Consider the following 14,955-nt stretch of genomic DNA (forward strand, 5'->3'; position numbering starts at 1 on the left):
GGTGTAAACGTTGCACCATGAGGAAAGGTAACAAGGACAGAGCTCCTTTGATAAACATTGTTACAACATATCCTCTAGAAATGGTCTGTATGGACTTTCTCTCTGTGGATCAGTCTCGAGGTGGCTATTCAAATATCCTTGTCATAACTGACCATTTTACTAAATACGCAACAGCTATACCAACAAAAAATCGGACTGCCAAAACCACAGCAGAAGCTCTGTACAACCATTTCATAGTAAACTTTGGCATACCAGCAAAAATTCATTCTGATCAAGGTGGAAATTTTGAAAGTGATTTAATCAAAGAACTTTGCAACATCATGGGAATTCAGAAAAGTCGTACAACACCTTATCATCCGATGGGAAATGGAAATACAGAAACGATTTAATAGGACCCTGATAGCAATGCTTGGAACACTTAGACCAGACCAGAAACATAATTGGAAACAGTACCTACTGCACCAAACATGAGTCTACAAAACACACTCCATATGAACTGATGTTTGGTCGCAAGCCAAAATTACCAATCAACACACTTTTCGAATCTGCAGTAGAACAAGAATCAACATCAGACTATGTGAAGGACCTTAAAGAAAAAATAAAAGAAACACAAGATATAGTAAAGAAACATTCAGATGCAGCAAGAGACAAACAAAAGAAAAACTATGATAGAAAAGCGAAAACATCTCAACTTCAAATTGGGACAGAGTCGTGCTACGGGTACTAGCATTTAAAGGAAGACACAAAATTGCAGACAAATATGAAGAAAACATTTACACAGTGGTTGATCAACCAAACAGGGACATACCAATATTCAAAATTAGGTCAGATGATGGTATCACAAAAACCATTCATAGAAATCATTTACTACCTGTAGGATCATTCAATGATGAAGATTCCAGTCTAGAAAGACCAGTACCAAAACTAAGAAGCAGAGTAGATAAAACTGAGGAAAACAATAGGAGAGAATGTAAGCTCACTACAGAGTCTAGTGATTCAGAGGATGAAATTGTCACACTGACAGTGAAACATGGGTACGCCCATATCTCTGAAACACATGACAAAGAAACAAGTGTAAGAGAATTAGGATCTCATAGTAAAGATAAAGACACTGAACATAAAGATGTAACAGTGCGAGAAATTGATACAGAAGCAGAAAATGCAGAAGTAGAAGTAGAAGTAGACACAGAAGTTATAAATGTATTAGATGAAAGAACAGAGGTAGAAACTCACCTTGATGATCATAGTGGTGAAGAAAGATCAGAGAATGAAGTAGAAGATACAGCAATAAACGAAATGCATAAAGAAGTACCAAACAAGAATCAATAAGTTGAAATTACAGGCGCAGTTAGCTGTCATAACCTTTAATTTTGTATATTTTTTTCAAAATGATGAGACATCATTTTCCAGAGAGGGGGAGAATGTAGCAGGGTTGAATTTTAGTAGCTTGTAACCTAAAATGTCAATAATATGATTTACAGGTTTCACGCTACACCGAATTTGATTGTGTTATTTTTTACAGCGTAATCATACAGTATTTAGTAGTACTGCAGAGGTTAAATGTTAAAATTATGTACAAAATAAGTAGTGATTGGTCGCTTAGGGTTCAGCGTAGTAATTTTCGCTAGTGTAGCGGGAGTTTAATGGATCAGCTGACTGTACGATTTATAGTGAAAGGGGCAGGACTGTTTTCTGTAGGGAGCCCTGTCGTTCCATCCTGGGGCCTTAGACAATATTAGAAATGTTGTGCAGCATTTAGAAGTATGTATCTGTTATTTTAGAATGTATTGCTTTGTCAGTTTCCTGTAATTATTGCTGTTGTACGGTTTTTAGGTTGTTCAGTATTCGAGATGTCATTGGTTTCCGCGTTCGGGTTTGGAGTCCATATTCTGTCACTCGGTTTGCATTGCCGCTCTCTACATCTAATTACTCTAATTTGCATGTCTATAATGGTGGTTGGCCCTCTGTGTTTCAGGTCTTACTAACCAGCACAGTACCGCCACGAATGAGTGAGCCAGTGTGGTAAAGTGGAGACATTCATCTCTAGGATGAAGGTAAACAATTATATTATATCTATTTATTGAGAAGTTGTTATTGTAATACCTATTGTAATTTTGATTAGTCATTCATGTAAAAAGGCATTTATAAATAGTTGTGATATTATTATTCAGTGAACCAGTACACTGTCCATACTAACCAGTAAATGTATGTTGTACACGTACACATCATGAGCTTTGTTTGAAATGAGTTGTGGAACATTATAAGAAGAGCTGGATTCAATATTGTCCGTTCTGGCCGACAAAGACATAATATATGTATTATATATAATGATACTGATAGTTATTGTTCTGACTCATTTCTAGCCAGTAGTTTATTCACATGTTTCAGGTCGAGATCTCATGTTTATGAGATTGTACGTTTACCAGTTTACTGGATTACACGTTTAAGGAGTTACTGGTTCACTAATCTACGTTATCATTTTGAGACTGATGAAATGATGTAAAGAAGTATCTAATTAAATAAAGTAACTTTAAATTTGTAACAGTGTTGTGGTTACAAAGGTCAGACTGGCAAAGGTAATGCCCAAAATAGAAATAGAGGGGTTAGTGCTGCGCATTCTAGAGTATCCGATATATAAGTCGACTTAGAACTTTTCTGCTAGAGGACAGAAAAAAAAACTGAATTTTCCAATCTAGCAGAAAAGTGTAAAACTGCCCATTTCAGGGCCTAGTAACTACAAAATGTTCACTAATTTTGACCATCTTTTCACACACCTATAAGCATGATTATGACAAATGAATATTACGTTCGGAAACCAGAATTCGTCCTGAACAAGGCTCAGAAAATTTGGAGAAAGTCGGCCCGCGCCATGCCGAGCTAGAGCCCGTTTTATGAGCCTATGTGGCCAGCTCCGGCCACCCCCTGGATTGTGATCGGTGTTGGCAAGGCAGTTACTGTGACTGAGCTGTCTGAAAACGGTTACATAAAAGAAGTTGCCGCACATCATTAAGCAAATAGAGATTACTGTTCGTGCCCCTTCCCTATCACTGGTTTCACAATGTATTTTCTGAATTTTCAACTGACCCAAATAGTGGCCTGTATATGCTTCTATTCAGTTAGCGGTAAGAAAAAATATATCAAACTTAGGCCTTTAAGTATGTTTTGAACGTTTCCACAATTAACTGTAGTGACTTTACGGTAGATCTTACACACGACATGCTTGAAGTATTGTTGATGTGACACACTAGGCGAAACAGAACCAATTTATTAGTATAAAAAGGCAATCAATGGGCATTAAATCTCTCATTGGATTAAAAATATCTACACTAGTGGCCACTTTCTCTACTGAACCCGGACTAATTGTTTAAGTCAGATCTACGTAAACCCGGTTTTAAATCCGAATCTATAACGGTGTAGGCTAAGCTTCCGTTGACTTTGCACCAATATGGTTTGTCTTACGTAAATCGAAGAACATTATAACTGAACCTCGGCTTAGTAATTATGATCCCTTATATATTGTCCCACAGTATTTAACAGTCACTCATAAACCTTCGTCAGGCTGTTCGGCAATATACGTACTTATTATATACCTATATAAATTCTGTAAAAATATCGGCTTGTATTTCACAATGAAATATAAACAGACAGACAAAAATTCCGTATTGTACCATTTAAATTCCGTATTGTACCTTCCGTATTGTATGCTGCCGGATTATTTTCATAAATATGCATGACCCGACACATTTCTATAAATAGCGCACATAAAAACTTCACTAAGTTCCATTTAATATCGATAAACATTGAAGATTTCGTTCAAGAACAAAACAAGAATCAAAATGGTAAAGGTATATAATAAAAGGGTCATTATAACAGTAGCTAGAACTGGGACTTTGTATCCGGTTCTCGTGGATTTTGCAAGGTCGGATCACACTCGGCGCTTGCGCGTCTCGTCAGATCCGATCAGGCAAAATCAACTCGAGCCGAATACTGCATCTCAGATCAATCTACTGTTATATTAGCCCTATTATATTTCATACAGTACTGCTTTAATTAACATAATCAAAATGAAAATGAGTACGAAACCGACGAATTTTTCTATTCTAGAAAATGAAAAGTATCGATTACTACCTGTAGCAGTTTAAAAAAGAAACCTTATAAATATAATTAAAAGTAAATACAACAATTTGCCATTGTATTACATATTTATAATTCTATAATACTATCTACATACTGTTAGGCTCAAATCCCAAAAAAAATAAACTTTAAAATCTTTCAACTTTCCAGAGAGTGATTAAAGTTAACAAGAAGCAGGTAGCACTTTGTTGAAAATGTACGAGCTAAACTTTAAAACATTTCATTGTCACATACATGTGTTTTGTCTATGTGTTCGTCGAACCGCATTTGTTTTGCGCGGATTATTTTTTTTTTGTTGATATTTAAGATAAAAGGGACATCTTTTATTATTTCTCAATTCTTGATTAAAATGTGTGCGGACAAAACATTTCGCTGCATGTCCAGGAGTTACACACTACTAAAACGCCCGTAGTTATGGAGGAGTGCGTATCATATTCATTCGAATTATTACACTATCCAATATTCGTAAATAAATATACATGTAGTTTTTTGTTTGTTTGTTATGCTCAAAACAGAAAGTTTAGCAAGTTGTTTTAACAGAGATTTTCCCATAGACAACAATCACCACTCCATGCAGGTAAAGGAAGGTAATAGAAAGTCATATGGATCAAAACAATCCTTTACTTTTCTACATTGATGTCAGAGGAATTCTTGGATTTGCGTCTATATTTTTGAAAAGTTGAAGATATTTCCAAGCATCATAATACCGGTAGTATTTACGACAGGACAGTTCTACAATACCAGACTTAATGCGGAATCAAACAGAGTTATACGTAACTCGCGCACATATATATTTTTTTAAGTGTATAACTTTTCAATAATAATCTCGATGGAATCGACACTGGAAATGACAATTCTTCAACACTAGACTTTTTTCGCTCGCTATCAAATCAAACAAAAAATACCTTAAACATTTGCAACTGATTATGTTTGAAAACCTCTTACAAGAATAGTGTTGTTGCTTTTGCAGCAGATCAATAAAGATCCATCACCAAGCATCTCAATGCACAAAGGTCCAAGGAAATCTTTCTTCTTGTACACTGCAGCCACACATTATGTAGCCGCGGAACTGCTATCACAATCACTTAGATACAGATTGTTTTGATCCCTAATTAGTTCTTTTTAATGTCTTGTAATTGTTCTGTAATTATAACAACGGTTTATATCGCATATAAATATTTTAAATCAGCCCAAACCCTGGTCTAAATTTAGTTGTACGTAACGGTATTGTAATTAGTTTTTGTCAATGGGTAAGTGAAGGTGGATTTAAGCCCGCTGTCTGATGGGATAAAAAGGTAATGTTAGTATTTTTCAAATCCCGCCTTCAGGAAAGTCAACTTCGATTTAAACCCGGTGGCATTACTTGTTTAATGCTAAGAAGAATATCATTAATTAATTTCAGATCTAAATTTCATTCAAACAAAGTCGTCCGTATTTTTCTGCTAAATGGTAAAAATTACAACAAAAAAAAACAGCAGAAGAGTTATTTTAAGGCTTAAAAACCCTAAAGGCCATGTTTTGTATCTTGGAACTAGTTGGTAGTATTTCACTGAAACTTTGTCATCATGGACTTATTAGAAATTAAAATGTTTCACGATATTGCATTGGGAGAGATAACCGGTTTCTAAGTTAACATTAAAGTATATGGGAAATATTTAATTTCTAAGATTGTGAGAAAAATATAGGCGTATTTGAGAAAAACACATGGTAGAATGCTGCATTTGTGCTTCTGTATCTTATACCATGCAAATACAACATTTTACCGCAGGAAAATTGAGAAAATTGCGTTTTAAATTTCAAGGGGGGATAATTCATGAAAAAAAATAAGGGGAGGTAATCGTCCAGCCTTTCTTCACTAAATGTGTTATCAATTTGTTAGCTTGAATGGTGAACTTTTGTGTTGTATTTTGCTAGAATTTGTGGCCTTTAGGGTTTTTATACCTAAAGTCTGATGAATCGTCAGTGAATAAAAAGTGAAAAGTGACTTGAATCACTTAAAAACCGGTAGAAATGTTTAACTGATTTCGTCATACAAGAAATATACAAAGGCATCATTTATTTTGCTAGCATAGATGACCTAGCGTCACCAGTCTGTATATTGTCTATATGCCTTTATGTCAAGTTGTATATACAAAGAATTTTGGTCATTATAGATCAACATTTTTTGGATGCATCAATGCTTTGTAACCAGGGTACCCTTTAGCCTTTATTATCCGACCCAGAATTATTGTTACTGTCTTTTATTTTAATATTAGTCTTGAAACCGACCAATGCATTCTTTACTCAACCGTTTAACCATATAGAATACCGTAGGAACCGATTTTGGGTATGATAAAACTAAAGTCATTTTTTACGAAATTTGGGAAAAGGAATATCCAAATTTATTTCGGCATATAGTTTATATGTGTGTAACTAAATAGCCAAAATATCATTTAGTAAAGATATTGGCAGTTGTGGCAAAACAAAGACGTCATATATCCTCATCCACCCTAAGACACCCTTAGCCTCGCACAGGACCTATGCCGTTTTTTTTAAACACACTGTCGTTTTTTTCTCAAGTTGCCACTGATCTGCACTCTACATTTCTTGAAAAATGCAGTGTTTTTGTTTTTTAAGTCTGATTGCCTTGCCCGGACGTACATATTTTGTTTTTAACATCATAGATGGGGACTTACGACATGGATTTTACCTTTCAATTGTTTTGGGCTTTAACAGAGGTTTAAAAGATCCCCGCCATTCCCAAGACCACAGTGTGCGGTTACACACGGGGTAAGTCATACCTGCACCTATCAGTGATTCCGGTGTAATCAGTCGTGGAGTTTTCATTCGATCGATAGTACGTTTTGTTTGGCACCTTATATTTGTTTTTAGATATCACCTTTAAACTTCCATGTTTTGACAAAGATATTTCAATGTATTGAACATAAAATATTTCGAAATATCGTTGTCAATGAATGATGCGTTAAAAACTTCACTTAGGTAAAGTTGAGAAATGTGCAAAATGTTCTTAATTTTGGCTTGTGTTAACATTTATAAGAAAACCTTTAGCTTTGGAGGAAATGTTATTTAGCATACTTACAGAATGACATTTTCTCTATCACGATCCTTCATTTCACAAGCCTGTAACTTTACTTTTCACAGAGCTGCATAAGATTTAAAGGGACTAGCAAAATGAAAAAAATGTCCCCGAACCAACCAATTATTGAAATACATTTCCAATCAGTTCATTTTTTTTCCCCGGATACCAAACTTTAATCAGTACAGTGATTCTTTTGTGAAACTTTCAAAGCTTTCTATCGGTATATTTTACTGAAATTAGCATACATTTGGTCCATATTATTATACACTTTCACAATCATATACGTCCAGAAAGCTTTTTCCTGGTATCGAATGGTAGTATTTGCAGTCTTGAACGTTTCCCGATCGGGAAGGTAGGGGATTCCCCTTTTCACTTTCCTAATCGGGTAATATTGATTGAAAAATTTTCCGATCGGGAAAGAAAACACCCACTTCAATGTACCTTGCCGCTCGGGCTCCGGGATAAATAGAACACGTTGGATTTACATACTATTTGTTCGAATTCATTCTTAAAACATTTATCTAAAATTCTACCAAGGTCAAAGTTTTAAAACATTATCGTTTCTGACATATCCAAGCTCAAAGTTAACGCTTTCAGCACTTTCCCATTTTGGATAAAAAAAAGTTTCCCCAAACAGGAAAGAACTGGCAATTTCTATTTCCTTATCAGGAAAGTTTTGAAATGCAATCTTCACTCTGACATTTTAGCATCTACAACTAAAATTAGTTTTCAAATTATACACAAATAATCACGGTATCGTTCCAAAAAGTTCAAGAACAATGTATATGATAGCCATACAACTTGATTACCAACCTCTAACATGGAAAGGTAATTTTCATTGGTATTGTTATTTACTTTGTCTATTTGGTCTGTTTTGGTATTATTTTAATACGTTTTATCTCTTAAGGACAATGTTTGAGTTTCAGAGACCTAATTAATGTCATTTTTATGTTACAAAAAATATTAGTGTTATTAAACTAGTAATTCTAATTGGAGATGGAAAAAAATATGATTCATATTACATTTTACTGGCAAGAAATTTTGACAACCGGTACATTTGCAGTGATTTTTTCGATCTACCAGTATTTACCGGCAAGCCTAAAAATTAACTACAGCACTGTGGACTATGATTCGTTGGTGAAATACTCCTAATGATAAATCATAAGTATGACAGAAACTTACCTAGACTTCTAAAACTGTGAATGTGTTGCAGAATATATCACTGACAACTATTCAGATTGAAATAAAGCGTTCCTGTTCAGGATATAATTTTCTACATCAGGAAAGTTTTATAATGTCAACCGGGACAGTAAAGAAATTGCCAATTCTTTCCTGTTTAGGAATCTTTTTATCCAAAACGGGAAAGTGCTGAAAGCTTTAACTGTGGGCTTGAATATCTCAATAGCAATAATGTTTTAAAACTTTGCTCTCGTTATTCATTCCGGAGCCCATGCGCCAAGATACGTAAAGAGTGGGTGTTTCCTTTCCCGATCTGGAAATTTTTCAATCAATATTTCCCAATCGGGAAGGTGAAAAGGGGAATCCCTCTAGCTGTTTCCTGTTGTTAGTAGTTAGAAGTATGTGTAATATCAAACAAGAAGTAGTGATTTTCCTGTGTGAAATTCAAAAAGTAGTGATTTTCATGTGTGTGTCTTATTAAAGTCCAGGTAGTGATTTGCGTGTGTGGGTAATATATATCACGTGACCATGTAGTGATATTCAGGTGAAAAAAAAAAAAAATTCTATTGATCATTTTCAAGACGAATCACCCACAATGGTTACATTTCATGCTTATTCAGTGCAGTGTTAAATTTATACACGTCTACGTTGATCGGAAGGTACTGTAGTCATATTCCGGTTAGAAGTTAGGTGTAGTGACTTTTCTCCATGAACACGTGTGTGTGTGTGTGCGTGCGTGCGTGCGTGCGTGCGTGCGTGCGTGCGTGTGTGTGTGTAAACGCTGCCAACTGGGTAGTTTCGTATATGAATACACACTAACGTACTGGGGATACGCCTCAAACCGGGGAATACCCCAGTTCATTTTAACAATACCACGTTATTCCTGACCTTCAAATTAGTCATATCTCGAAATTTGAGCTGATTCTGAGCGATAGAAATTTATTCCCCGGTACGCCGGTTCTGGTCATACACATATCTCACACACAATCAGAATTTTACGACGGTGTGTATCTTTCGCCATTTACTGCAGTTCCCCAGTTTACCTGTATACAACTCGTAGTACATACACACAAAGGTTTAAATTATTTTCACTAATTTAACATAATGCTTTCGTCATTTTAAGCTTATGAGTGAAAAGATTATGTTGATTAATTCATCAATTACCAATATCTTTTTACGTTCACAAGACATAGAGGATATTTGTTTGTTTGCAGTGTGATATCGAAATTTATTTTATGCTTACTGGTGAAATACTGAAAAATATCAGTGAGATATTTCTCTATATCACTCACAGTGCCGAACTTCTTTTTTTCTAATAAAATTATCTCCCTTGAAATATATTCATTAATTAACTCCCCTTGTTGCCTTTATAATTGCTGGTATCCTGTTATAATCCTAACATACAAGCCATACAGGAGACATGTACAGCTAGATAATCCTATATAGGACAAGCTAGCTATAATAAAATTTGCAAAATAATAATAATGCTCTAGAAATGTTACCTTCAATGTTGGTTGCTTGGCCTGGCCTTGCCGTTATGTAGCTATATAGATACGTCTTTCCTCCACTTTTCGTCGGTTCCTCACTATCGTATGGTAGATTTTACTGGCGACAGCACATTTAGTTGGTTGTTGTCTTAGTTTATTATCATAAGACATCAACTCAACCTTACGTAATATGCCAGCATTTTCGTCGAAATTCTTCCCCACCCTGCCAGTTGTGTTCCAAATTCCATCCTATTGTGAGGCTATTCGTTATGCTATAAAGCTCCTAGACCAATATTTCCATTAAATCCATGATGCTATTTAATTCTGCAGCTTGATTTTCCAAGGACTTTCGGATATTCCCCAGTTGTTTACGTTTTTCGGGTTGTTTTTTAATCTGACCTTTAGCGTTTGTAAACAAAGCAAGCTTCCGGTTATTTAACGAACTGACGGCATTGACCGAAAAGTTTTAAATATGCATACGTAATTACTGTCTGTTGGCCGCGGATTGTGCATTTTTTTAACAAAATATTTTAAATGCAGTTTTTGTTTTCAAAAACAAAATGGCGTCGTGTTGATTTCACGGACCTTATCACCAATATTCGATATCAATGTGCCTGAGTGAAAATATTCAATTGCCTCCCTTATCGGTGAAGATATATTTCGATATCACACTGCAAACAAACAAATTTTCTTTTTATTTTTTGCTAATTGCTGCAGATCAACGAATTTTCTGTTTATTACATGCTTACGTGTTCAAATAAGACCAATACTTCATGATGATATTAGGATTTGTTTAGGCTACCGTGTTACATATGATGCATCCGCTAAATTACCATGGACACTCAGGCATATTAATATCGAATATTGGTGATTATGTCCGTTAAATCAAAACGACGCCATTTTGTTTTTGAAAACAAAAACTACATTTAAAATATTTTGTTAAAAAATGCACAATCCGCGGCCAACAGACAGAAGTTAAGCAAGCATATTTAAAACTTTTCGGTTTATGCCGCCAGTTCGTTGAATAACCGGAAGCTTGCTTTGTTTACAAACGCTAAAGGTCAGATTAAAAACAACCCGAAAAACGTAAACAACTGGGGAATATCCGAAAGTCCTTGGAAAATCTAGCTGCAGAATTAAATATCATCATGGATTTAATGGAAATATTTGTCTAGGAGCTGTATAGCATAACGAATAGGGATGGAATATGGAACACAACTGGCTGGGTGGGGAATAATTTCGACGAAATGCTGGCATATTACGTAAGGTTGAGTTGATGTCTTGTGATAATAAGCTAAGACAACAACCAACTAAATGTGCTGTCGCCAGTAAAATCTACCATACGATAGTGAGGAACCGATGAAAAGTGGAGGAAAGACGTATCTATAGCTACATTAACGACAAGGCCAAGCAACCAAGGTAACATTTCTGGAGCATTAGATCTACTGTTATTTCTTTTGCAAAGTTTGTTATAGCTTGTCCTATATAGGATTATCTAGCTGTACATGTCTCCTGTATGGCTTGAATGTAATGATAATAATAGGATACCAGCAATTATAAAGGCAACAAAGGGAGTTAATTATAGAATATATTTCAAGGGAGATAATTTTATCTGAAAAAAAAGAAGTTCGGCACTGTGAGTGATATAGAGAAATATCTCACTGATATTTTTCAGTATTTCACCAGTAAGCATAAAATAAAGGATTATATGTTTATGTTACCGCATATCTTTTCCGCCTTATTGTGTTATGCGCTTTTATTGCTAAGTTAATGACTTGATTTGACAATACAAATGTTAAACTGAGAATATTATAATACACAGGAACACTACTCAAAATATACATTCTATATATATTCATCGCATTTAACAAACTTTCAACTTCAGGCGCGGTGCTGAAATATACAAATGTACTAATTCCTTTTGAATTACCGTGCTGCATTTGAAAAAATAAAGTATTACCTTCAAAGATGTTCATATATTCAGCTCATAATGCAATTACCTATGTAAATTCAATAGTAATTAATACAGCAAAGCCAGAGAATTTTAATACAGTTTCGTTATTTGTAAAAAAAAGAACAACAACATTTGTACATTTACTTACTGATATTATTTACTACACATCAAAGAAATGCATATGAGGATCTGACTCCAGTACGTTTAAAATACAGATTAAGAACACGTGAAAATAATAAAACCTGTATCATACAGTAGCTAACTTATGCAATTATCTTAACACAGGATTTTCATGCTATTTTCCCGCTGATTTTGTTCAGCAATCGCAATGTGTTGAAATCTATGATGTAAAAATGTCCCAAAAGTAAAAAAAATACTAATACCTCTCAAAAACCTGTGCTGCGTTTGAAACAGCATTTGTTATGTCATTACCTCCTAGGATGTTTATACATGTATAAGCAGCTGTCAACTTGTTACGCAATTATCTACGTGTGTTGAAGAGTAGTAAATATTACAAAGCCGGAATAGTTGAATACAGTTTTATTTTATTAAGAACAGAACAGAACAGAACATTTTATTTAAGATTTAAACTTTACAGTTTCTCATCCATAAACATAATCACTAATACATATACAAGGTCAAAATATATAGTTACATATAATAGAGGATGATATTTAAACAAACTGCATCCATATTTATATACAAATATTCTCAGTTACTACATTTGTATGTTTCTTAAAACATTTTCACGAACTACTAAGGCTTTTTCAACATATGTACACACATTGTATAAAATCTTTCTCTTATTGCATGTCAACATTTCAACAAATTTAAACATACTGGGTCTTTTTATATAATATTTCGGTAAAAGAGTCTTTCTTATATCTTTATACTTATCACAAATAGAAATAAAATGATACTCGTCTTCTATACTACCATTTCCACATATCAGACAAACTCGTTCATTTCTTTCTAACCTATTTCGGCCATATCTCGCACTTTCTATTCTTAGACAATGTGCTGAAACCCGCAACCTAGTTAACAACGTTCTATGTTTATTATTCTTTATTACATCTAAGTATTTTTCATACTCAAAAGTGTTTTTAATAGCCTTGTAAACCGTCAGTACAGAGCTGTTATTTAAACCTTGAAACCATTCTGTTGAAAAAATCAATTAACTTTGTTTAAAAACAATAACAAAACGTTTATGATCAACACAAAAAGGGTTGTCCCATACGTACCCATAGCCGTTTTTATATAATAAGTTTTTAACATTTGTCAACCAATTTTTTTATTTTTACAACAATCATCAACTAATACAGGCATAGACAGCTTTCAGAATACAATTGTCTGTACTAATACTTTAAACCAATACTTCAATATTTTTATAAAACCTATTTATGTACAATGATACCTTCCAAGCTCCCCATATACAGCTACATTGCTTGTTGATAATTTAACGTTTAAAATCCTCTTACAAAATTTCAAGTGGATTCTTTCTATTTCCTTTGATTTCGTATATCCCCATATTTCACATGAATAGTTTAAAATAGACGTAATAAAAGAATCAAACAATTGACAATATGTTTTTAATGAAAAATCAAACATTCTCAAGTTATGCAAAAGTATATTCATAGCCTTTAAAGCTTTTCCAGACAACATTTGCTGATTGCTACTGAAACCTCCAAAACAACTAAATACAACACCCAAGTAATTGAACTCATTCACTACCTCTAATTGATTTCCATCATAATACCAGGCATATTTCCTTGTTAAATTGCCCCTTTTACGAAAAACCATAATCTTGGTTTTATCTGTATTAACTTTTAATCCCCACTTATCACAATATGATTTTAAAACGTTAAAACTATCTTGTAATTCCTCCGGAGTTTCCGCCAGAAGAGCCATATCATCTGCGTACAACAATAAAATAAGGGTAATGTCTTTTAACGACAATACATTATTCGCATTACAATGAAAAAATAATTCAATGTCTTCTATAAATAATGAATAAAAAAGTGGCGAACATATTTCACTTTGCTTTAAACCGATAGCGATGTCCATAAAGTCAGAGTATTGTTCACAATGTTTAATTTTGCATCTCACTTGGTCATACATTGAGCGCACAATTTTCAACATTTTCCCATTTATACCAAGTTTATACAGTTTAAACCAAAGTGCAGTTCTATATATAGAATCAAAACACTTACACATATCAATGAACCCGCAATATAAACGTTTACCATTATTCATGTAATGTTCAATTACCGAGGGTAGAGCAAAATTTGCATCAACTGTAGAATAGCCCTTCTTAAAACCGAACTGGGCATCTGAAATTACATTATTTCTGTCACTCCATTCGTACCATCGTTTATTGATTACTGCGCTAAATAATTTGACTGATGTGCTTATTAACGTTATACCTCTGAAATTGGCAACATTACTGTCGTCTCCCTTTTTAAACACTGGTACTATAATACCTTCCATCCAATTTTTGGGAAAATGACCGGATCTAAATATTAAGTTGAATAAGTCTACAATATGAGATATCAATATGTCACCAGCTTCTATAAAATACTCGTTTAACATATAGTCATTACCAGGGGACTTATTTCTTTTTAAATCGCTTATGCACCTCCGTACTTCCGTTATTGATATATCTACATCAAGCTCCTCAAATATAGGGTCGTTACCACTTAAGTCTCTAGCACAGAATTCTTCCGCATTTTCATTAACAGTAACATTTATTTCGTCAGCCAGATTTTTGAAATAATGATAATATTGATCTACACTAATATTATCTCCCTTGTTTACTTTTCGTTTTGAAAAGAATTTCCATAAGTCTTTCGGTTTCTTTCTTTTGAGATCTTCTATAGCCTTCATTTTATTTTTGTGAAAAATACGTTTCTTTTTGTCTATGAATGTTTTATATTGTTTTCGCTTTTCCGCTAAAAACAATCGATTTTCATTACTTTGATAGCTATTAAAACTCCCCAGGGCATCTAAATATATCTTTTTCTTGTCCCTGCACTCTTGATCAAACCAATCCGATTGCTTATATGGAGATTTAACGTTGAAAGTTCGCTTATGTTTGTAATCATGTACTTTCGTACAAAACAATG

General features: G+C 34.0%; 1 long non-coding RNA gene across 1 annotated transcript; it reads left to right on the top strand.

The window, feature by feature from the left end:
• Positions 1–1,355: 1,355 nt before the first annotated feature.
• LOC123565955 (uncharacterized) lies at positions 1,356–2,554 on the top strand. Its single transcript, XR_006689300.2, has 3 exons — positions 1,356–1,761; positions 1,976–2,054; positions 2,389–2,554. It is a non-coding gene; the product is annotated as an uncharacterized LOC123565955 (long non-coding RNA).
• Positions 2,555–14,955: the final 12,401 nt, after the last annotated feature.

This window comes from Mercenaria mercenaria, unplaced genomic scaffold (assembly GCF_021730395.1).
Source record: "Mercenaria mercenaria strain notata unplaced genomic scaffold, MADL_Memer_1 contig_828, whole genome shotgun sequence".
NCBI classification, from domain to species: domain Eukaryota; kingdom Metazoa; phylum Mollusca; class Bivalvia; order Venerida; family Veneridae; genus Mercenaria; species Mercenaria mercenaria.